The sequence below is a fragment of the Pseudoliparis swirei genome, chromosome 11 (genome assembly GCF_029220125.1).
Source record: "Pseudoliparis swirei isolate HS2019 ecotype Mariana Trench chromosome 11, NWPU_hadal_v1, whole genome shotgun sequence".
NCBI lineage: Eukaryota > Metazoa > Chordata > Actinopteri > Perciformes > Liparidae > Pseudoliparis > Pseudoliparis swirei.
In genome coordinates this window covers 12,603,652-12,627,786 of record NC_079398.1, presented here as the reverse complement: position 1 = coordinate 12,627,786, position 24,135 = coordinate 12,603,652, and the positions used below count along the sequence as shown (strand labels likewise).

At 43.3% G+C, this 24,135-nt stretch overlaps 1 long non-coding RNA gene across 1 annotated transcript; it reads left to right on the top strand.

The window, feature by feature from the left end:
• The first annotated feature begins 909 nt into the window (after positions 1-909).
• On the top strand, positions 910-16,154 carry LOC130201516 (uncharacterized). Its single transcript, XR_008833195.1, has 3 exons — positions 910-990; positions 12,855-12,997; positions 14,304-16,154. It is a non-coding gene; the product is annotated as an uncharacterized LOC130201516 (long non-coding RNA).
• The last annotated feature ends 7,981 nt before the right edge of the window (positions 16,155-24,135 follow it).

The window sequence follows — 24,135 nt, the reverse complement described above, 5'->3', positions numbered from 1 at the left end:
CGTTTAAATTCCCGCACACATACAGTGACACACGTTATGATCCAACCCCATCGAGCACACTGTCACTCAAACGCCACGCCAGTCACCCAGGTTGATCCCCATCACACGCACGGGCGCGCGCGCACACACACGCACACACACGCAGACGCTCAGACAGCAAAGTTTAGATCAGTGAATAAGATTAAGTGTCATTGTCACATAAAACAGCCTCCCCGTGGAGCAGGAGAATAGTTGCTGGGAAAGGGGGCTGATTTGGGAACAGAGCCGCCTGAATGTGATGCTCTAACTTCTCTCCCCACAATCTGGGGGTCCATTGTCCACTCCCTATTTTTTAAAGTAGCCGGACCCTCCCCTCTTGTTAGATAAGATAGGCTAGTTGTAGTCCAAATGAATACCCACACACACAGCCCCCCCACATCCATTCCCCCATCTTCCCCGCTGAGCTCAAATCCAAGGCCGGGGGAGTCGTGGCGGGGATCGGTGCTCCCGGGTACGACCGGGCGACACCCCTCCGCCGGGTGAACACGTAGGCCTGAAAGTGTGCGTTTATTCTCCAGACCCTCTTTACGGATCGCACTTTAAACAGCGTGATCTGCGAATAAACAACGCCAGTAAACAATAGAGTGGAGGCTATGCCCACATATAGGAAGAGTACACACGCAAGCCAAATTGCACAAGTGTAAACTTTGAATAGGACGCCGCGGCTCTGTCAATTTACACAGACATTAAATTTCGTTCTATTCATTTTAGACATATAATGCTAAGCTGATTTTTTTATTTAGCACACTGATCGATATCTCTGAAAAATAATCTTTTTTTTTTACTAGCGGGGTAGTGAAATCTTTGCTTTGTGCTAAAGTCAACAGTGGCAGAGTTTGAGCTCAAATAAATGCCGTGATGTCTGGAGCCCTTTGCAGAAGGCAGAAGGCGAGCTTCTACAATGGGCTCCTGTGTGGCTTGCCAACAACAAGCACCGGCTATTTTGCACAGGTATGACTCCTTTTTTATTCTCTATAAGGTTCCCTTAAAAATAATAGAAGGAAAAAAATCTATATATTTATATGTTGAACAAAGAGGGAGAGGTGGTGGACATGAATGAGGAGAGGGGGTGGTGGGGGGTGAGGTGGTGGTGGTGGTGGTGGAAGAGGCTGATGTCCTAAATTCATGAGAAAGGAGACGTATTGGATTTCACGACAGGGTGGTGCAAAGCTGAAGGGGATCTGCAGGTTGTGTGGCGGAGGCATGCTTCACGTTCCTGTGCCTGTGATGGAGAGAGATCCCGCTGCACCGTCTCACACACACACTGCCCACTGACAGGTGATTCTGTCTCATCGCTGATTTACTATGTGGCTCGAAAAGCGAAAGGACAGGATGAGATGGTTCCACTGGGTCTGCAGTGCCGCGTGGTCTCTTCTGAACATACTCCTCTCTCCTCTCACCGAGTCATCGCTGGCATCACGGCGGAAACAGCTGGAAAATGCGGGTTTTAGGGAAATATGAGACTTTTTAGATTTTTGTGTGTGACTTTTTGAGTATTTCTTGGCAGCGTGCGGCTGTCCGATATCGTTGTTAGTGCATTTATGTCATTAAAGCGCGAGTTCAGCTGCAGCACTGACCCCGCTACTGCTTTTATATTATACCATTATACGAATCGATTAAGATTATTTTTGTTTAGCAGGTTATTGCCTATTTTTTTCTTCTTCATTAAATATCAAATATATGTAAAACTGCTCTTGATTTTAATGGCACGCTTGTATTAAAATAAGGGAATATCAATGTTTTCCGTGTTTAGGGAACGCAACGCATTGTAACGTATTTATTAACATTGCGTATTGATAGTCCTTAAATGTTAGTTGTAATTTATGAATTATGTATTTTACAAAATACTTAATATAATAGGAGTATTCAAATAATATCTATTTTATTATTATTATTAATAATAATAATAATAATTATTATTATTATTCTGATAGTATTAATAATAATAATAATAATAATAATAATAATAATAGTGATAATACGCAAATAAGGGCCCCATAATATTTCTGCAAGTGCCTGTGCAAAAATATGTCCAGGAGGCCGTATTTGGATATATTGTCAAGTAGATATCTCGAGGAGATGGAGAGCCCTCCAAAATGTCCATTAGCCAATATTAAACAATTGTATCCGGACACGGCTCTCCTCCAATCCGTTGGAGGCGGGATAACCCGAGTCAAGCCCCCTCTGGCGCGCACTGAGATGGGAATGGCCTTCTGGAGCTTTGCCGGTTCAAAGGTAACAACCTCAATCTGTACCGGCGGACACAAGTGCGCCGATGCCACATCACTGCAGCTTCCCCATCTCCTAACTTTGTACATGCTTTCATCAGGTAGACACCTCTGCGGCTCCGACATGCAGCCATCACGAGCACATCTGTTGTTATAGCAACTAGTTAAAAGGACCGCCTGTTGATCCTTTTGGCTCGGCTAACCTGATTTATCTTTCTTGTGATCGCATATTTGCACATTCCTTGATTAAGGCCTGGACATTCTCACGAGGACACAAAGCACCCATAAGCATCTTTTAAGGCCGTCCTGACTCTGGCTGAAGGTTGTTAATATTCAGATATAAATGAATGGATTAATATTATAAAGCTTTGTTAAAACGAGACATGGGAACAAATTTATACAATATGTCTAAAGCCTAAAACCTGTATGCTCTGCTTTTTTTCCTTATTTATATTTATGTTTTAATGTAACTTCATAACAATAGGCGTTTTACTACTATTTCTCTTTCCGGTCTTTGAATAGCAGACCTCTAAAGTGAGACATTCCCCCTACAGCGCTGCATTTGAATGCTTAGACGAGTTTGGGCCTCTATTTCCACGGAATGACTCAGTACCTGTAAGCCATGTGCGCATCCACCCATGGGCGTCAACTGAATATAGCAGGCTCGAGGCTCTATCATTCAGACTGCAGTTTTATGCGTGAGGACATTGCACATGTAAGAAATTACGAAACCCCATCAAGGCTGCTGCAGCAGCAGCAGCTGGGACAGTGAGATCGGGATCCAGCTCGGTGTTCCAATAGTATCGAAACTCCTCGTGAGGCTCATCCGGGCGCGTATCGGTGTATTAACGGGGGTGCAGAGTTATTTGGTGCATGCGTTGAGGCTACAGCAGGGCGCCTGCCGCACCTATAGGCGCTATATACGCTGCAGCTCGCGGACTGGAACACCCAAGTAGATCTGTCTCCATGGCGACGGCGGGACACCGGTCCAACAAGCTGTAATTCTGTCTCAGCCCTTTGCAGGGGAGGGACCGTCCACACTAGCCCGACTTAACTCCTCTTTCACCAGAAATACTCCTAATCCCATATCTTAGCAAGGCAAACTGTCGTGCCTCAGTATATTAAAGGCCCACAAAGTCAAAACTCAGAGCCACCCATGGTTTCTCAGCAGGCGGCCGAGCCCGGAGTGAGGCTCCGCTGTCCCGTCGGTCCACTGCCGGTGTGGGTCTATACCCTTTCCTCCGCTCATATCCATGCGCGGTATACATGTGTTCATTATGGGGCTATTAGTTTTTTTTTATTATTTCGAAAAATAATACAAATTAATTAAAAAATAATAATAAATACGAGGGACAGTTATTGTCATATTTAAGAAAACTTTAAGTCATGGATGACAATACTTTGGGGTAAAATTGTCCGTTGTTCTGACAAGAAAATAAATATTATTTAGGCCTGCAACTATAGTGTTTTTATTATTATTATCTAGCTGCTATTATTGACTCTTATTGTCTCTATTAGTAATTGGCTTATTATTAATGTAGGTTCTAAACGGAAAAATAAAGTTAACAAACGTTAAAAATAACTACATTTACATTGTAATGTGAGGTGCTTTGTTAATTTGTAACTCAAACAGCAAAATGCATTCCTGATTCTTATTAGTCATATTATAACCCCACACACAATAACGTTTGTAATGAGGGTTACACAATAAATACATAATATTTATGCATCATACCTTTTATTTTGAATATTTATAGAGAATACATTATTTTTTAAATATAGCTCCAATAAACTAAAATAAAACTCCACATTGAGGTATATGTAATCTAAATATAGATGTATACATATATACATACATATTTTTTTCTTTACAGATTTCTTTAGTTGAGCTCAGTGATATTCTACTTTATGGGAATGAATTGAGATAGTTGTAAATGTCAAACAAAGCCTTGTCACTGAGTACATTAAACTAGGCTCCTGAAATGAGCTTGAAATTAACAATTTGACTGTAATTGCATTTACATCCAATAAAAAACAAAAAAAGTTATTATTGGGTGAGTTTTTGAATTGAATTTAAAATGTTAGCAAATGCAAATCATGCACAGCTTTCTTATGACATAGTTCATATATAAATAGTTGGTTCATATTTGTTTTTCAGTGAGGGCGTTTCAACACAATCGGCCCATGTAAAAACAACCATGTATTTAATTAAGGAGAAGTTCGCTCTTCTTCTGAAATATCCTCGAGTATGATTTATACCAAAACCATATATCATTTTTGTTCATAGAATTATTTTGAGGTTTTCGGCCTTTTTCATACATAATAAGTGGCTTTGTAATGTTTACCGTTCCCTTATTATCATTAATGAAGGTGACTCTTTCATCTTAAAATGTTGCATAATTTCACACAGAAAATTATCAAATTGCATGTACGGAGGTCAGATTCAGTTTTCAGTCATGATGGAAAGAAGAGGTGTGTGTCTGTGTTTCAGAGAGATGGCGGGATGGACAGGGTGAGAATGCGGCCGCTGACTGTGATGTGTCCGCACTCTTCTGACACGACTATGTGACATTCCAGTGTAGGACTCCTTCATGTCCTGAGAGAGAGCGAGAGAGAGAGAGAGAGGGAGAGAGAGGTCTGCCAACAATGCCCATTGAGTACTGTGAGGCAGCAGCTGGTGGGACGTGCAGTGACCTAAAGGCGATCCATTCAGGCCAGGACGGGTTGCCTCTCACTACCCTGCTGCTTTTATATGCCTGGAAGTGGATGGATGGTCAGTGTTTATCCTTGTAAAGTATTGCAACACAGGTCTGTCGCCATGCAAATGGGGGAAAAGTCAGTCATCACCTTTCCTAACAAACCAAAAAGGGAAAAATCCTCAATCGAGGGAGATGGAGATAACATGTCTGTTGGAGGAACTTTTCCATGTTATGCCAATGTGATGGAGATAACATAGAGATGACAGGCAAGGCCTTTGTTTCTTGGGGAGTGCTGAAGTGAGGCTCAGCCGCACACTGGAGGAGGGGATTAGCTGCTCAAGGAGAAACATAAAGCATACAGCAACAGCACCCCATGCAAGATAATAGATGTGTGGTCAACCAGGCAGAAAGATACCATATTGGAATGGAGATTAAAGATGCTCAAAATATGAAGTATTGTTTGAGGTGACTGCTGGAAAAATTTGTGTGCACGCACTCATGCTCGAAGCTGCTCTTTGGTAATTGCGCCGGCATTTCCCAGCAGGTCTCATGTCTTTGAGATCAAACCTTGTTGGAGAGGCGTCCATAGAGCGATATGTCAGTCAGCTGCGGTGAGGGGAAGCCTTCTTGGCTGGGATTGATCTACCAAGGTTTCTTTATTCCCCTCGAGACTCCATGCCTCCAGGTTTTAGATTCAGCCGTTGCCCGTGCTGGTGGATATCTGCTTTAGTACTACATTTCATCCCTTCTTCTGACCCATTTCCACACAGCGTGGCACATTCGGCAGCACATGGCCATGACATGGAAGCCAACATGCTGCAATATCTCCTCACTTACCCCTCAGCTCCAGTTCCAGGAAGTGAAGGCAGAGCTTTGCCAGCCAATCACAGCGAAGGACACCCAACTCATTAAAAGTTAATGAAACCTATAAACGTGGTGCGCCAGCGATTCATTTAAACCCCCAATCCAATCTCCTCTCCCAGCAAAGGCAAACAAGCCCGTGTGCCCCCAGTGTCGTCCGCGGAATAACAAACTACGGAATATTTTGTCCTGCATATGTTCTCCTATGCGGACATGTGCACTGTGATAGGCTATCTTACGATGGGACTTGTCCAATTTAGAGAATGCCAGGATGGTGTTCTGCAGGGGTGAATTCTGTAATCTGCGTCTGAGTTGAATTTAATGCCTTTGCTTTACACCCGCACAGCTTGTTCGGGAATGGCGGCGATAGATATGCCATTTCAACATTCATGAGAATCACTGACATTCAAATAATGTGCTGATTATAATACCGTATGAGTGAGAGACAAATGTGGAAAAAAAACGGTATTTACTTCCTCGCGGTCATGCGAGTGTCAAGAACTATTCTTGAACCAACAAGGCCAGATCTGAGCCCTCTCCCTCTCACCTCTCTCTTTCCAGCATGGTTTGTGGATGCTCTTACCTCAAATCATTGCTGCTCTCAATCCAATAACAACCCATCAACAGCGATAAAGCGCCACCTAAGTGTCCACATCTAAAGTGTGTTACAATCCCCCCCCCTCCCGTGTCTTTAAGACCTCCATTTTAACAGAGCCCCAGCACCCCATAGTGTTTCCCTCGGGGGTTTCAAATTAAATTCCCCCCATGTATAGCGCCACTTTCAGCCCTGCTAATGAATTCCCATACCCTGACTTGAATCAAATTAATCCCCAATTTAATCCCATATAAATGGCGGCGGTATTTATAATGGAAAGGCGGATGCTCGGTTGAAGGATGGAGGGAAGCTGGGATGTGTCTCCATGGGCTGTTGAGCAGATTACGGTGAAGGATGAGGCCGGTATGTTCCCCCCACTGCAGAGTAGTCCCCTGATACACACTATTTAACCCTCGTCTGCTTGACGCTGACAGAAACATCACAGCGTTTGTCGCTTAATATCCTTTCAGATTAAGGAGTCAACTGGCAGATTTATTGGTGGGAGCATGGGATACCCTTGATATCTTGAAGTGGCCAACAGGAAGATAATGTTGGGTTAAAGGGGCATCTCCTTGATACCATGATTCATTTGCGGCAGCCTTTGATACAGTTGAATCAGCTGTGGGTGCATACACCGTTTGAGGTCAGGGTGTCGCAGACAGTTGTGTTTATGTATTTATGCAAATGTCACATGGACTTTCATTCATATGCAAAGCCTTCATGTGAAAAGTAGTTGCATTTTTTTTGGGAACAAGTCCAATCATTATTTAGACCGGACAGCCACATCCTAGTGGTTGTCGTGAGCGAGAGGTGAATGACAGGTAGTTTGCAAAAGGGCTTATTTATACAAATAGCACAGCGTCATGCGGCATGGTGAAATATTGGGAACGCTTTTTACATGCAAATATGATGGTGTACTACGTATTTGTGTGAAGAAAAGCAAAGTCCAGATGGTGGCTCCAGGTTCAGTTATTGGTGTGTGTGGCTCTGAGGACTGGAGCTGTTGGACCGCCCCCCCCCCCGCTGTGTTGTTTTTGGCCCGTTCATTTTCGGAGCCAACAGAGAAGGAAAACATCCAGATATGGCAACATAAAAAACTGAGAGAGAGAGAAAAAAAAGAAAACAACTCTGCATAGGATAAATGAGATATTTGGGATTGATATGCTGGATCGGAAAAGTGTGTTAGGAGCCAACACGTTTTCAACTGTATCAACTGTGTGACGTTCGCTGATAAACATACAGATATCAACTCAAAGGACATTTAGTCCAACTTTTTGTACTAAACTTCTTCAGACTTGATGTTTAAGATGATGGAGAGTGGAGTCATGGTATATGGTTTTCAGCCACATACAGACGTTTTGCAGATCAGAATGTATGATACACTGTGTAAAGTTATGAAGTAAGCAGTAACACGGGACGGATCGGAGGATGACAGACGGTTCTGAAATCAGTTTGGCAGTTCAGGGGACAGTTTGGAGCCTTCAAAGCTCGGTCCACCAAATGTCTGAACAGCTATGGTTTATTGAGGCATCTGTAAGCTTACTCATTTTATTGCCAAGCTTGGCTCGTGTAGCCACCGTCATGGAGAGAGAAAGAGAAAGAGAAAAAACACACACAAAAGTTTGCTGTTTGCCTTCATTCCACCAAATCCTTGACAGCCGCGCTATAGCCCATCACTATTCACACCATTGTGCTGTCACAACAACTAAAACACATCATTTGTGTTGCAGAAACTCATCCTGCATGTATCCAATACCAAATGTTTGGCGACTGAGGTGGAGGGGGTGGCGGGTGTGTGTGGGGGTGTGTGTGGGGAGGTGGGTGGGGAAGTGGCTGCATAATTTGCGAGGAAACATTTTACCGAACATTTGGTGATAAAAAACGCCGCCGTCGGCCCCGAGGCTTAAAGCAATTAATTCAGGATCCTGACATAAACTCTCCAATCCTTTGACAGCTTGGAGCTGAAATAAAAATGCTAGTTCTCCTGGGAACGGCAGGAGATAGCTGGCTCTTTTCTGGACTGTTTGCTCACTGGCCCTGAGAGCAATCTTCCCCAGTCAGAATGAAATGCAAGGACACAAACAATGTACCGGCGAGAGAAAGGGAGATGGGGAATGAACAGTTTGGACTATTTGCTCAGCAGAAGGGCAGCCACAATGGCCGGCCCATGGCTTTCCCATGCATCAAGCCTCTTAGTCTTAGGCCTCCCTTTGTTGCCTGGTTTCTTCTTCCCCGGCCAGATAAGAGCCCAGCTGCCCTATACTTTTAAGTCCCATTGTACACCATACTGTATGGTCATCTATCCGTCCACATGCTGCCTGCCATGACGCTGTTGTTTAATTGAACGTGTTATCGCGCGTGTATCTCCGTTCACCTTAGCATGTGTACTCGTTTAGGGGCTGAATCGCTCTCACTTTGCCATGAAAGGCAGGGCGGAGGGGGGATAACGGCTGACCCCTCTTCTCTGCGTAGAGGAGGCAGCACAAGTCAAGCACACAGTGCGATAACGATGCCCAAGTGGCTTTAGCACAAGACTGGAACCTCATTGCAGAGCAGTTTGAATAGTTTGTTTTATTAACAATGGGGAAAAAATACAACGATTTAGAGTTTGGGACGCAAAAGAAAAATGGAGGGGTCCCATTTCTAGAACACGACAAACCTTACCAGCCAAAGCCTCCGAGGGCTCTTGAGGGAGAAATGAGATGCGGTCATTATATGACCTAATGGCAACTCCAGCCAGAGGAGAGGGCAAACAGAGCAAGTGTAGTGGCTCTGGCTGAGAGAAGCATCCATATTGTGGTCTTTTGTTTTGACTTGTTGGTTTGTGTTTGCATTTACATTGACCAGCGCTCCGCCGCATGCGTATTCACACCCAACACATGTGACGGTGTCTGCGTGGCAGGAAATGGAGCGAAGCGTGCTTCCCAGTTGAAGTCTGCCGGGAATAAAACAACAATAGTAAACGTATCTGAAACAAACAAACAAACTAACACACACAAGAAAAAGGAGAAGAAGAAGAGCAGTGTGGGATGTCACAGGAGGATCAATACACATAAGATGAAGGAGCAAATTCATGCATGTGAGCAGACACTTGCCTAAACACAAACACACGCACACACACGCCCTTCCCCCTTTGTAAAGGTTGTGGTGTCAGGGACCCCCTGGGTGGTCAGACTGAGGATGATTTCTACACAATATGATGTTCTGGAAGAAAACCTTTGAGAAAAGAGATTCGCTCGTTGTGTCACATTTATTTAACCACTTGGAAAATACGTGTATTATATAGTTTGTCTTTTAAGTCGCAACGTATTCGAAGACATAGAGTGACGTCTTGGGTTATGAGTGCTCTTTCAGACTTACACACTGAGTGCAAACCCAAACCCATGATGATGCCACAATGGTTTATTCTAATGGCTAAGCTCTTAATCTATCAGATCACATTTCAAAGTGGCAGTAGCTGTGCCAAGACAGGTCCCAGGAAGGAGAACCCTTTTGTTTTGGGGCAGAACAATCTCACATTTAAGACCAGACTTTATTCACAAGAGCCCCGAATCACAAAAAAAGAAAAGGAGACGAAGGCATGACCCGTTACGGAAGCGATACCTCAAAGAGCAACATCATTAAGAAACAGTAAGTGCTTGTTTTCACATCCACCGTTGGTGCACCACCAGCGTTTTGCCAGCATGTCAGACCTCAGGTATGGGGAGATAAATCGTCGTCTTACTCGTGCCCCGTGAGAGCCGAGCTCCTTGTGGGGTGGTGCTCTCAGCTTCACGCTCCACCTACGCTGAAACAAAGCTCTGTGCGAGGCATTTCAACACCGCTTAAGGTTGTCGGTGGCCATGTAATTTATGAGTTGAGAGGACTTCGTTTTTTAAGTTCACTCTGACCTACAATCTTCCAGCATTCATGGGTGGGGAAAAGAGCCGTGTGAGTCATATTCTAGAAAACTTACGACAGCCCCGGCAATTACCTAAAACAATGGCGTCCTGAGTGATGCCTGCAGCGTTCAGGCGCTAAATATGACGTGATGGGACAAACAGGGATGGGGAAGTATTGGCACTTTAAGAGTTTAGGTGCTGTGTCACCTGTAGGTCAGTGTAGAGCTGTTCATGTCATGGCTCTCAGTGGGTGGTCATGTGCACAGACAGACAGGCCGACAGGCAGACAGACAGACAGACAGAACATTTTTGGGGTGAATTTGTATTTGTAAAATAGAGTAAAAGATATAATCGAAATATAGGCTTAGGGCATGCACTTATTTTTTGTAAAAACTTCATACACATATACTGTGAGGAATACCCCACGCCCCCCCCCCCTCCCTTTAGTTTTAATTCTATTTTTCTGTGGAAAATAACAGTATTTATTTATTTTTAAATATATTCTACAATGTCCTTCTTCTCATGTTTTTGCTGCAAAAATTAAATTGTTCATTTACATATTAAAAAACACCAAACAAAATACTGCTATGCACGATTATAAATTAGATTTACTCACATAAATAGTAAAAAAAAATAAAAAAATAAAAGTGTAAATGATTTATAGTCTCACTTTTTTAAAGGTTTATATATTTAGATGCTGGTGTTTGCTCTTTGTTACCTGAATGGCTATATGGCTTGATAACTGTGTTTTATTGCTAAGCCATCACATAAAGGGAAATTAAACCACACATTATCAGGTTCATTTCATCACCAGTTCCACATGTTTTTTCACATCATTATATTTTGTTTGCCTTTAAACCACACAAACTAAAATATTAAAAATAAAATCATTAATAAGGACAAAATGTAAACAAGTATATTTCATTGTATCTTTTAAATTGTATCTAATTGCGAAAATAGATTACAAACAAAATCTAGTTGTTTAAAACAAATTAATTGCTTGGTTGATATTATTGACCCATTTTAATTATCAATTGTCATTGAATTCTTAAAGCTACGACAATACAAATGATTGTTTGCTACAATACATGTTATTTAAAAGCATGAAAGGTTTTAAGAATATGTAAAACAAGTTATCAATAAAATAATCAATTATAATATATATTTTTTGAAAAAAACATGTATCTAATTATGTAGATACCTATTTGAAATGGTAATGATTTGTAAATGTATCGATAAAATACTAAGCACAAAAACAACAACAGCTAAATATTTAATATATAATATATTAATACAAAAAAATTAACATGTGCTCTTTATAATTCATGATTAACAATTACTCTATTTTTACTGGCAATTTACTGGAAAGGAAAATAATGAATTTAATGCTTTTTAGCTGAAAATGCTGCTGCAATAAAATCAATGTTTTTGTTGCATGAATATTGGATTAAATAAAAATGAATTAGAGTTGTAATTTGCAGAAGGGTTTGCTTAATTTAAATGCCACCGACGGTGCTGGTACAAACGTTTCATATTAGTTGAACGCTTTCGGGGCCCAGCTCAGCCAGACATGGCTGCACCATTCACATTACCTCTTTGCCAATGTGTGAATGTCAACACCCTGTAAACACCTTTGACACACATGCTTGAATGCAACGGACGAGTTAACTAAACATTCCTGGGTGTTCCCCGTAAAGGTCTACCACTCATCTACCACACTGCGCTGACCCGTCTCCCTCGTTCCACACGGCACTCGCAGAGCAACCTGGATGCATTTGTTCCCCTTCAAATATTCACATTTATCTATTTATTTATCTTTTACACACACACACACACACACACACACACACACACACACACACACACACACACACACACACACACACACACACACACAAACACACAAACACACGGACACACAAAACACAGTAAATGATATATAATATAAATTGTAGTAATTCCCCTGTCCCCTTCAGGCACCTTTCCTCTATCTTAAAACGGATTGGAACAATGCTCTATAAGGATTTGGGAATTTGGGAGTATAATTTCAGGCCCGTGCTTATCGCCACACCCAGACTATTTGAGTGTTTTGAGATGCGGGCTCCCTGAGGACGGATCGAAGGCGTCCTAGTAGAACTGCACATCAAATAAATAGGAGGAAGGGATTTATATGGAGGCTGTGTCTCTGTCAAACAGGGCTCTGCTGACTGAAGTGATCCCCACGGCCTGAGTGGAAGAGAGGAGGGAGAGGAAGCCTCACAGGGAAGAGGGATAGCTGACACACACACACACACACAGTCAACCACTCACACAATGTCCCTCTCAGTCCTGGGTTGTGACCGGCCCATGGCATTGGCCAGGTATGTCAGCTATGTTTGCCAAGCCATCCATCACCCATGCACCTTCCCTCCCGAAACAGGAACTTTTGTTTGAAGCATGCACTTGTTAAGCCCGTCCTTTGACTGCGCTCAACCGAATTCATTTCCTTATAACCGAGAAGAGAATTTATTAGCACCTATGTTTTGTTCTTTATTTCCCTTTTATTGTATAGGCGGCACAGTGCAAACGCGTTCGCCAAAACATAGGCGTGTTGCCACAGAGAGATTGCGAGCCACGGTTTGGGGACAGCAGTGGCCCTTATCGTTGGGGACCAGGGTCAGCAAATAAACACACTTTGCTGACCTCAAGCTGAATGTAAGGAAGGGAAAGAGTCACGGCTCTCACACGTGACGGAGAATATGAAATGTTGTATTTTCTGTTTGAGTCATGCTACAGCAGAATGAAAAATATGTGTTTAATTATTTATAATTATTAATAATTATTATTTACTTAGCATGTTGAAAAATGCTTTTCAAAGTTCTTTTTGTGGGCGCCTTATATATAATCTTATTCAGAAAACCATTTAATTATTCGAAAAACTGGTTTCTCATCAAAGAAAAAGGAAGCATACAAGAAATATGGGAATCTCATGCATTTGATGTTGGAGAGGTTGAGAGGCAAAGAGCTTTCTCTAGATTTCGTGAAGAGCTTTATTGATGTGAACACAAACCTGAGTCATTTCACGATTGTTGGCCAGCTCCAGAACATATTGTCTGAGTGAGACTCTGACATGAGAACCAGGCCATGAACACATCTTAAGAGAAACCTACGTGTAGGCTGGTATGTTTGCTCATCTATAGTTGGAGGCCTTACTTCACTCCCTGAAACACAACCTTCATTTATCTTTCGACTTCTACTCGGAGCCGGAGAGCAGATACCACTAAAAGTGCTTCGTTAATGATTGACTCTCGGCGCACCAAGCATCCTGCGTTGAGTGGCCACTTTGCCTCCTCTTGTGCTGCATTTCCAGCCGTAAATGTTTGTGATCCCACTATCCTCTCCAACTCCCATACAGTATTATTAGCACAGGGGGGGTTAGGGTGGGGCCACGACTAACTTTCAATAAAGAACCATTGGCATGCTGAGGTAAATGGGAGATAAGAGTTTGTCTCCGACCCTTTTAGTGCTTTATAAGAATGTTGCTGTGTAAACTTAATCTCCCCTCAAGATAAATTCAGCCCTGCTTTGTGAAAGCAAGTTCATGCATCGCTGTTTCGCCTCCGTTCTAAAGCCCGCTCTGACAGGCGATGAAATGAGTCCTGGACTTTTCATTGACACTTCAAGATGGAGAGCAAACTGAGATTAGGGCATGTTAATTAATTGTGGTGTTGGTAGGGTGGCCTCCCATCCCATTAAAGACTTGTTACGTTTATTTCCAACCTGCCAATCAGCGTCAATAATCATGAATTTGACATCCTTCTTACTCTATTTGTTTGGGAGTAGATGACCTCCAGTGTAATTAAGCACACTCATTGAGCTTTTATGTACCCTCTGCACGTATCGACGCTTCTTAGCGACTCACCTGTTCCACTTTATAGCACTATTACAATTATTATGTGATATATTAACACATTTAACGATACTGGTGTGTAAACTTGACCTGTGTGTTCTCTCTCTACAGATGCAATGGCTTTCTTTCAAGGACACTTTTGCATTGCTGCTTTCCGTCTGCTTTCACCACCCTGCATCCAGAGACCTGAAAGCACTTCCCCGTCGATGTACTTGGCTATATCTACGTCTGACCTGTCTGCCATATGTAATATCAAAGCCTCTGTCAGTGTGGAGCTGAATGGGGACAAAAGAGAGGCCTCCATTAATGATTAACTGTTCTAAAAGCCCCTGCTTTTGTATTCCCATGGTGCCCAGGCTATCTGGCCACCATGTGACATGCTCACAGCATTTTTCGAGCAGATTGGGGGAAAGCTAGTGAGCAAACACAGGTGCTTTGGAGCAGCGTTGCCGACGCTGTCAGGGACAACCACAAACAAGAGCAGCTATGCCTGGCTAAATGAATCCCCACCCCTCCCAGCGCCATCGCCATCACCACCTCCACCCCCCCCCTTCGTCTCTGTCGCTAGCTAACTTGTTTGCTAGCTCCCCATAGCCTTTCCCCTGCAAATCCTTCCTTCTGGAGACCCCCCCCCCCTCCCTCCCCAAACCCCCACCCCACAAGTCCAACATCCGCTACAGCCGTCGCGCCACAACTTCTCACACTCTCCAAAGAAACAAACAAATAAAAGTGGAGACGGCCGACCACTTCTTTGAGGTGATGGCATTTGCTGTGGTCATGACTAGTGGGAGAGCAAACAAATTAATGGTGTTCGAGTTTTCACTTTCCAAACCCAACTAAATGTCTTTTAGTTCAAGTGGGGCAATTCCACTGACCCTGGTGTCAAACGCTGTGTAAGGGTTGCACACTCTTGCACTTGAAATGCAGAGAGGAGGCCGTAAGAAATTAAACAGAGGGCCTGAGCATCGGCCCACACAAACCTGCTGTGTTGAAACGCCTCAAGTAGACAAATACATCTTTAATAAATGGTGTGTAATAAACACTTTTTATTTTTTGCTGTCTGAGTATTTTGACCACAGACTATAACAAGAGGTGTGGAGCTCTTAACCTTTTCCTCCACGCTGAGTGATTGTTCAGAGTGACGGGGGGTGCTGTGTCGCTTAACTTTGATAAGACAATCAGATGATAGGATGGCGTTATCTTAACATGGCTTTCCGGCCGGGGGACAAATGAACACTGTGTGATAACGGGAACAAAAGCTTGGCTCTGATTGGCTGGCTCCTCCAAAGAATGGAACAAATTATCAAGATTTAGAAATAGGTGCATTTGATTTCATTTTCAATTTTCTATAGACGACAGCTTTTTCCTCCTAATCACTCAAATATTTATATTGTCTTTTGCAGGCATTTTGGTTCCACAGTCTGCAATTACCTGCGACTATAGAGCCGCTATTATCACTGGAAAGATGATTTAAAAAAAATACTTTTAAACAAACAATTTAAATCAGCAGATTAGGAAATTAAGTTGTAAAAGTGAGAGAGGCAGATGCAGAAAAAAGAGGCTGACAAGCGGTGATTACAAATATATACTGTGGACATGTTGATAGTAAAATTGAAGAATAGAAAGATGGTGTGTGTGTGCGTGTGAGAGGAAGCATTGAAAAGACGGAGAGAGAAGAAGGTCAAAAGTTGTTTCTTGGGAGACCCGCTTCTGATCAGTAAAATGCCACTTCTGTTTGGCTTTTTTTGGGCTTTTGCAGCCCAATTCTAAGAGTCAGAGAAGGCTGTGTATACTCAGGGATTCACTCAGCACTTTGTTTGCTCTATTGCCAAAAAATGATTGGAAAAAAATATTGATGCCCTGGCGCCAAATGTGAAAACATCCTTAGAAAAAACCCCCATAAAAAATAAACTTGCAACTGTGAATACATTGCATGAATAAAACAAATGTTTTTAAAGCAAAGGTGTCATGTGTTATTTGAAGTGTAATTTTCTCTAAAATGTTTCATTGAATGGACAGTCAATTTTGTTCGGATGGGCATGAAGTTAAATTAATTAAAACCATTCTCTCAGGGGCTACCAGACAGGGTTTAAATGGGCAGAGATGTATTGGGAGAAGCTCATCAAATCCTCTGCTCTGCCGCTGGTCCTCTGCAGGGATTTATCCTCCGCTGGTCGTGAGCTGAGTCTGATCAGAGGAGTTACAAATCCTCACTTTTAAGGGTCTTACTGTAATTCACAGGCCTGTTGGCCGCACTGAAGCGTGGGGGCCCAACATCTCGAGAGGGATTTGAGACAACATCTTTGTTGCCTCCTCATTGTGATCCGGTGAAAGTCGTCCAGCCCCATTGTCTGACCCAACTCCGCTCAGACCTCGGCTCAATCAAAGAAAAGTTTTCCAGTAATGAGGTAAGACATGAAAGCTCATGGAACACAGCAACATGTTGAAAGGGCCCTTTTGATCTTGCCATGCACAATGGTGAAATTTGAAAAGAGCAAAGTGTGCTTTAAGCAGCATGGCACCGCATTAACCTTGTCTTTTGATAGGCCCGCACCTAGAAAGAAGTAATATTCCGCTCGTTGGAAAATGTAGTTCATGAGTAATGGCCTCGTTCAGCGAAGGCGACCTTTGTGCTAATTCTACCTGCGTCGTTTGGACATTGTCTGATAAAAAAACAGATTGAGCTGGCACAGCCGCCTCCTCTTGGTGTGTTAATCTTTTATTTTCTCATTTCTTAACACATCAAGGTCTTTATTCCCGGAGCGACTTAGATTAAGGCGGAGGCCTGCAAAGTGGTCAAGTCGTTCAAAAAATCAGCCCGTCAAGGGATTCAAAATCAGGGATTCAAGAGAGAAGTTCTTCAAAGTTGCCCTTCTTGTTTTATGAAGAGTGATACAGAACGTAACGGCGGCGTGCTGGAGCTGACAGATTACCCAGCAGCCAGCTGTGTCGGTCCTGGGTCAGTGCAGGGACGAGTCAGTCCCCAGACTCTGCTAACTAAGTGGGCCGGCACTATCTCCGCCCCATCAGCCAGCCAGTCTGTCGACTCCCCGGAGAGAGCGCTCATAAAATATACCTGGTCTGTTATAGAGCGGCCTCTTTTAACTTCTGTAGGTTCATTGAATGTTACACCAACAGCTTAAAAAAAAAAAAACTGGCGTGCAGTGATTTGAATCTTTTTAATAGCAGCTAAAGCCTCACAAACCCATATTATCTTCTTATGATATGATCAGATGATGATGAAGAAACTAGAGAGCAGGTGCTCCTTGCCTTTAAAAAGGTGTATGCATACCCCCCCCCCCCAAAAGAAAACACACACACACACATGCACATACACACACACACACACACACATGCACATACACATACACACACACACACACACACACACACACATGCACCAGACTCCTTCTGACGCCTGGTGTCCAAATGTGCATTCATTTTCCACATGGCGCTATAAGACAAAGGCAGTCCACTCAGGTAATGGAGCGACTTGGAACACAATCTGCTCAGGTGGAAGACCTCTGTGCTGCCATCTTCACGCCTGAACTGCAGTCAATGACAGACATACGGCCCCACACCGCTCTCAGAGCACCAACTGCTGGAAGCTTCTCGCCTCTGTTCCAATAACCCTCTATTCACTGCATTGTCTCTCTGCCTCTTTTATGAATACAGCCCGCGTCCCTCGTGTTCAATTACCTGAGTCAATATGGATGTATTGAACCCCAACGTATGAGTCAAATCATAAAGTGTATATATAAGAACAGGGATGTTATGGCAATCTCAAAGGGCCGGTGGAAATTACGCTGGCGATTTGCAGCCAGGAAGTAAACAAAGTGGTAATATAGGGAGGGTAATAACACACAAATGTGGTGGCAGGGCGGGGAGCATCTGTGCGCTGCTGCTGCTGCTGCTGCTGCTGCTGCCCTCACCAGTGTGACAAGAAGCATGTACTTCACATCACAGCATCTTGTAAACGGATTGAAAATTATGCGATAAAATAAAAGTCTGTATGCCACAATAATGCCTGTGTGAATGGGTTCATGTGAGACCATGTGTGCATTGCGTGTATGAGACAGCTGCTGCTTTTTGGCATGCACGCACACCAACACACACACACACACACACAGCCACACACACAGAGACACGCACAGAGTCACGCACACACAGCACACACAGACACACTCAGGTAGCAGCTGGGCAGGCTCACCTGTCATATTAATAAAACCAGACAATCCCTTCCATCAGCAGCAGAAGCCAACGCAGACAGAGAGACGGAACAAAAGCAACGTGGAGAAAACAAGCACGACAAGAGGAGGACACGGCAACACGTTCTATGAAGCCGTAATGCCATATATACATCACAGAAATCATTTCCTGGACTTGCTGTTGAACATTATAATGTGATGTGATGTGATGTCTAATAAGGACACTCCTCATACGTCCAAAGAGCCTTTCATGCAAAAATGTTTATAATGATGAGGATTTTCATATTTATTATTAAATGAATAATTATAATGGCTAAACACATAATGTCTGAGAGGGAGCGATATTATAGTTAGTTAGTATAGTACGTTGTAGTTCATTATAAGATATAGATCTGGAGAAAGTCAATTGTTGTATTGAAATGAAAGCCCAAAAGTGTCTTGATTGATTTATTGATTGAATTATTTAAATGTGGTGCCCATGTGAAGACACAAGGTAGAAACAACCAAGATGGCAACATGACAAATGGTTATATTAAGTTCCACAAATTCAAAGAGATACGTTTTTACATAAGTCACAGATGTGTCATATGATGGATATACAGCAATGTATTTGTTACCTTCAAGCAACAAAAAACAATCTGGATACATTAACATACATATATATATATATACAGGACTGTCTCAGAAAATTAGAATATTGTGATGAAGTTCTTTATTTTCTGTAATGCAATTAAAAAAACAAAAATGTCATGCATTCTGGATTCATTACAAATCAACTGAAATATTGCAAGCCTTTTATTCTGATTTATTGCTGATTATGGCTTACAGCTTAAGAAAACTCAAATATCCTATCTCTAAATATTAGAATATCATGAAAAAGTATACTAGTAGGGTATTAAACAAATCACTTGAATTGTCTAATTAACTCGAAACACCTGCAAGGGTTTCCTGAGCCTTGACAAACACTCAGCTGTTATAAATCTTTTTTTACTTGGTCTGAGGAAATATTAAAATTTTATGAGATAGGATTTTAGAGTTTTCTTAAGCTGTAAGCCATAATCAGCAATATTAAAAGAATAAAAGGCTTGCAATATTTCAGTTGATTTGTAATGAATCCAGAATGCATGACATTTTTGTTTTTTTAATTGCATTACAGAAAATAAAGAACTTTATCACAATATTCTAATTTTCTGAGACAGTCCTGTATATATATTTTAAACGGGGACACTGTGCATGAAACACAAAGTGTAGTTCATCCTCAACTACATCCAGATTCGGGTACAGAACAAACGAGCACTCGAGAACCTCTTCCCTGGGATTTCATTTCTATAAATGCTCCTGTGTCGCAATCTTTGATTTGAATGTCATCTTGCTTTCGCTGAGTTTAAATCTCTTCTAAATTTGTGTTTGGTAGTATAAATGATAACTTTTTTGTTTTGGAGTCACTGGGCAATCAGACAAGAGGATTGGCTGTGGCTGAAAGAGTGATGACATTACTGATAAGATAAGAAAGCCCTTTAGAGAGTTGGTGACTGTGTGTGTGTGTGTTCTGGGCGTGCGTCTTGGTCTGCTCCTGTGTCTGTCTTTATGAGCGTGTGTCGGAGTGAGGGGTGCATGTTGCTGCTTGCTTGTGTGTGTGTTCTCTTGGCATCAGAACGAGCCTCGGATAGAGTGAAGAGAGGGCCCAGGGGAGAGGGAAAGAGAGAGAGGTGCTGGAACAATGAGGGGTGGTGGAAAATGACAAGCCTGGTAAAGGAGGGCTTCCTGAGAGCACCACATCTAACAGAGGAGGCTGTGCCGCAGAGGAGACGGTCCTCCTCCTCCTCTTCCATTAACCCTCGGAGTGCCTGGTTGCCCAGGTAGAGGCCGATTCATTGAAAGCACTGACAGCTGCTCCATGGGTGGGATCCTGTGTGTTTACCTTTACCTGTAGACTCAGAGAACTCATCCGAAAGCCAATGAAAGCTCCAAAGTGTCATAAACGACAGCAAAATGAAAACACTGTCACGGACCCACAAGATCACCTGACAGCGTGATGAGATTGAAGTTGCTAAATCAAAATCTATTTAGCTGTCTGCACAAATAAAAATGCATTGATTGCTTTTTTGCATAAATGGAATTAGTGGGGCGTCCGTGCCGCATCGTGGGCTGAATTGTTGGTATCCTGGCAGCCTCAAAATCAGCCGAGTGTGATTAGGCTGATTACCTACATGGCTGAATTGACAAAACGTGTCCAGGGGAAGAAGTAGGAAATGCTTCATAAAGCATCTTTTGAGACAGGCTGACAGGGCCCGGTGAGTGAACGCCAATTTATGGACGGAGGCACAAAAAAGAACGTTCCCAGTGTTCATCGGAGGCCAGTGAATCCAAAATGAACTCTTTTTATGAGGCTGACTTTGCCTCCGTGATGGCGCTTGCACAAAGCAGCCAACAAAGGCCGGCAGTAAAGGGGGAGTTGTGACAAGATAGCGGCACAAAGAGAGAATCAACTTTCACGTGGTTGAATGCAGGCAGGAGCCCTGCCCAGCTGTTTTTAATGGCGACGCATTGACAGGAGGGCAGGCTATTTTTAATCGTGTGCACTTCTTTCAGCCTCACACACACACACACACACACACACACAAACCCCCTTTCACCGAGCTTTGTCGGTAACCTGCGGTGACCTGCATTCAAGGCTGTGTCAGGGTCCCTTGCACAAAAGAAGTTGGAGAGGAGCGGAGTACAGGGACGTCTGAAGCTGGATGTCCAGTCCACAGCCGGGAATCCCCCACTAGACCCACACAGACCTCCAGGATGAATACTTAGGAAAGAAAATAGTGGAGTAAAACTGTCAGGATAATTGACACGAGCATGTGTTCAGAGACATGTAAAGCCACACTTGTTTCATTTCAAACTAAATAAATGTCTATAATGTCTCTGCAAACACACACTTACACACGGAGAGACACAAAGAATATACAAACATGTCGGAAAACAAAGGGCTCTTGTAACAGGGCTTGGGATCTTGATGAAAAATTCAAACAATATTAAACGGGGAGTGTCAACAGCAGACACACTCCTGCTGAGGGCCCTTCAAACAGACGGAGTATCTCGGTACACACATTACGCCGCCACAGTTCAACCCCTTAGCGTAATGATGATGGCAGCTTTAACTGGGGCACAGCTTTTAAAACCCCTATCCCGCAAACACCCTCTTCCAGTGAGGGGGGGGTGGGGGTAAAAGCTAAGGTTTCTGGGTTTAGAAACCAAAAAAGAGAAGAAGAGGAGGAGTGAGGTGCCGCTGTGTCCAGGCATGTCTTCTACTTCAGATTTACCTGAACGTCACAGGTCACCTGCATGGGTTCCCCGCGACCCCCACATCCTCCCCTCCCCTCCTTTTCTGGTGACCACTTCATCAGGAGTCGCACTCCTGAAAGACGCAGATTAAGATATCAGTGCTGAAGGATTCCAACTGTCCTCCAGCACAACACGGAGCAGTAATGCCTCCTGACAGGCCAGCTTTAGAGCCCGGTCTCAGTTTCTCACATCCATCAGTGATCCCTCATCTCGGAGGGTCGGAAAAAGAAACAACTCACATAAATATGTGGACTTCATTGCGCACATGAGGAAAAAGTGCACGAGGGAAGGATAAAGGACCACTTTTTGTCCGTGTATGAAATTATTAAACAAAATGTCTGAAGAGGGCTCTGAAAACAGAAAAGCAATGTGAATCTCTTTGCCTTACACTGTACATGTTCGTAACAATTAAAGTACATTTCTATAGTGAAAACCATGTCAGAAGTGAAAAATTATGTAAATCTATTTTTCAATGATTGTAATTCCTGTTAAATTCTGCTCTACATATTTGCATGTCACAACAACAACAAAATGTCCACACAGATGTTGTGTGCCGGATAAAAGCTCAAAGAAGCTTGTTTATGGTCCTAAAATGCTGGATCCTACATAATACAGATAAATAGGGTGTTTAATTCAACATTATCAGGGTTATTTTTTCAGACTTTGGGGAGCTCCCTCCACAGAAGACATCATGATTCGACTCTTTTGACAGGCGGGGTTGTAATTCCTCCAGTAAACGGATCTAAATGTGTAACATCGGTGGAGTTTCCCTTTAGGGCAGTATTTTGTGAATGGCCTCCTCACTCTTGGCTGGGAAGAGGACTCTACGCGTGCTAATCCTAAATAAAAACACAGTCATTATCAGAGCTATTTCCCATAAGTGTGTGCATCTGGCAGCGCCAAAGGGCCGGTCGGTAGCTCCACCACCACCTGTAGGCAGACAACAGTGCTGACTGGGAGGAGCTCGGCTAGCTGTGTTCAGACACAGGAAGCGGGGACAGCAGGTGCACTGTTATCGCCCCCATAGAAAGGTAATGAATCCACATCACAATCAGCAGGAAATGAAGGAGCACAGCTGATCGCCGACATCCAACAACATCTTAAACATCTACACGTCTGTGATCCGACGATCGACGGCAGCTTCTCTCTCTTTGAAGCTATCAGGGAGGACTCAACGCTCTTGAAAAGGGAACATTTCCCAACTTCTGTGCCTTGCAGTTGTATCCCTTTTGTTTATGAGCGCTCCGTGTAGGCTGAAAGTGGTGGGACATTAAAAGGCACCTGCTTTGAAGAGGAGCCAACTGCTCTTCAAGCAGTAAAAGAGCCACCTGCCTCCCCTCACCTGCCCTTCTGTGAGGGCTTAGAGAATGAAAACTCCCAAAGTTCCAGTTTCAGCTACTGTACAGTGTAGTCCACCTTCAACCCCCCCCCCCCCACACACACACACACCACTCCCCCCCCCCCCCCCGCCCTTCTCTTGGCTCTTGCAACAGACAGAAAAGAGGATATAAAGAAGGAGAGCTGTTTTCTTTTCAGTGTCTCTCCTCGGCTAAATCTGGGGTAAGCCCACTAATCCCGCTTGTGATGACTCACAACGGGTGTGGCCAGTGTGCTCCCAAAGATATCTTCTTCACAGTCGGAATATCAATAGGAATGTTTATGTTGGCTTTGGGAATCATGTTGTGTGGCATTTCGTATATTACATTACATTACATGTCATTTAGCAGACGCTTTTATCCAACGCGACTTACAATAAGTGCATTTCAACCTAGAGTACAAACTAAGAACAACAAGAATACAGGAAGTAACATTTCCTCAACATAGTCGAACTACAAAAGTACCATAAGTAAGTGCTATTTAAGTGCCACTGAAGTGCAAATCTGTGTTTTAATCCAGATATAGTCGGAAAAGGTGTGTTTTCAGTCTCCGGCGGAAGATGTAGAGACTTTCTGCTGTCCTGATGTCAGTGGGGAGCTCGTTCCACCACTGAGGAGCCAGGACAGCAAACAGACTGGATTTCGAGTGGTTAGCTCGAGGTGCAGGAGTCACAAGTCGATTGGCTGTTGCCGAGCGGAGCGAACGTGCCGGGGTGTACGGTGTGACCATATCCCGGATGTAGACAGGGCCCGATCCGTTCAGAGCACGGTACGCCAGAACCAATGTTTTGAAGCGGATGCGAGCAGCCACCGGTATAGTTTCTAATGGCCGCAGAACACCTCTTCTTATACATCTATACGTTTGAACAAAAGCAACAAAAAAACTAAACGTGCAATTCCTCCCTTTTGTATGTTGTCTGCAGTGATGTTTGATTGTGTGTCTCCAACATATGTGTGCTGCGTTTGTGTGAGAGGGAGAGAATTGGGCCGGTGTCCCACCTAATTGTTATTGCGTCTGTGTTT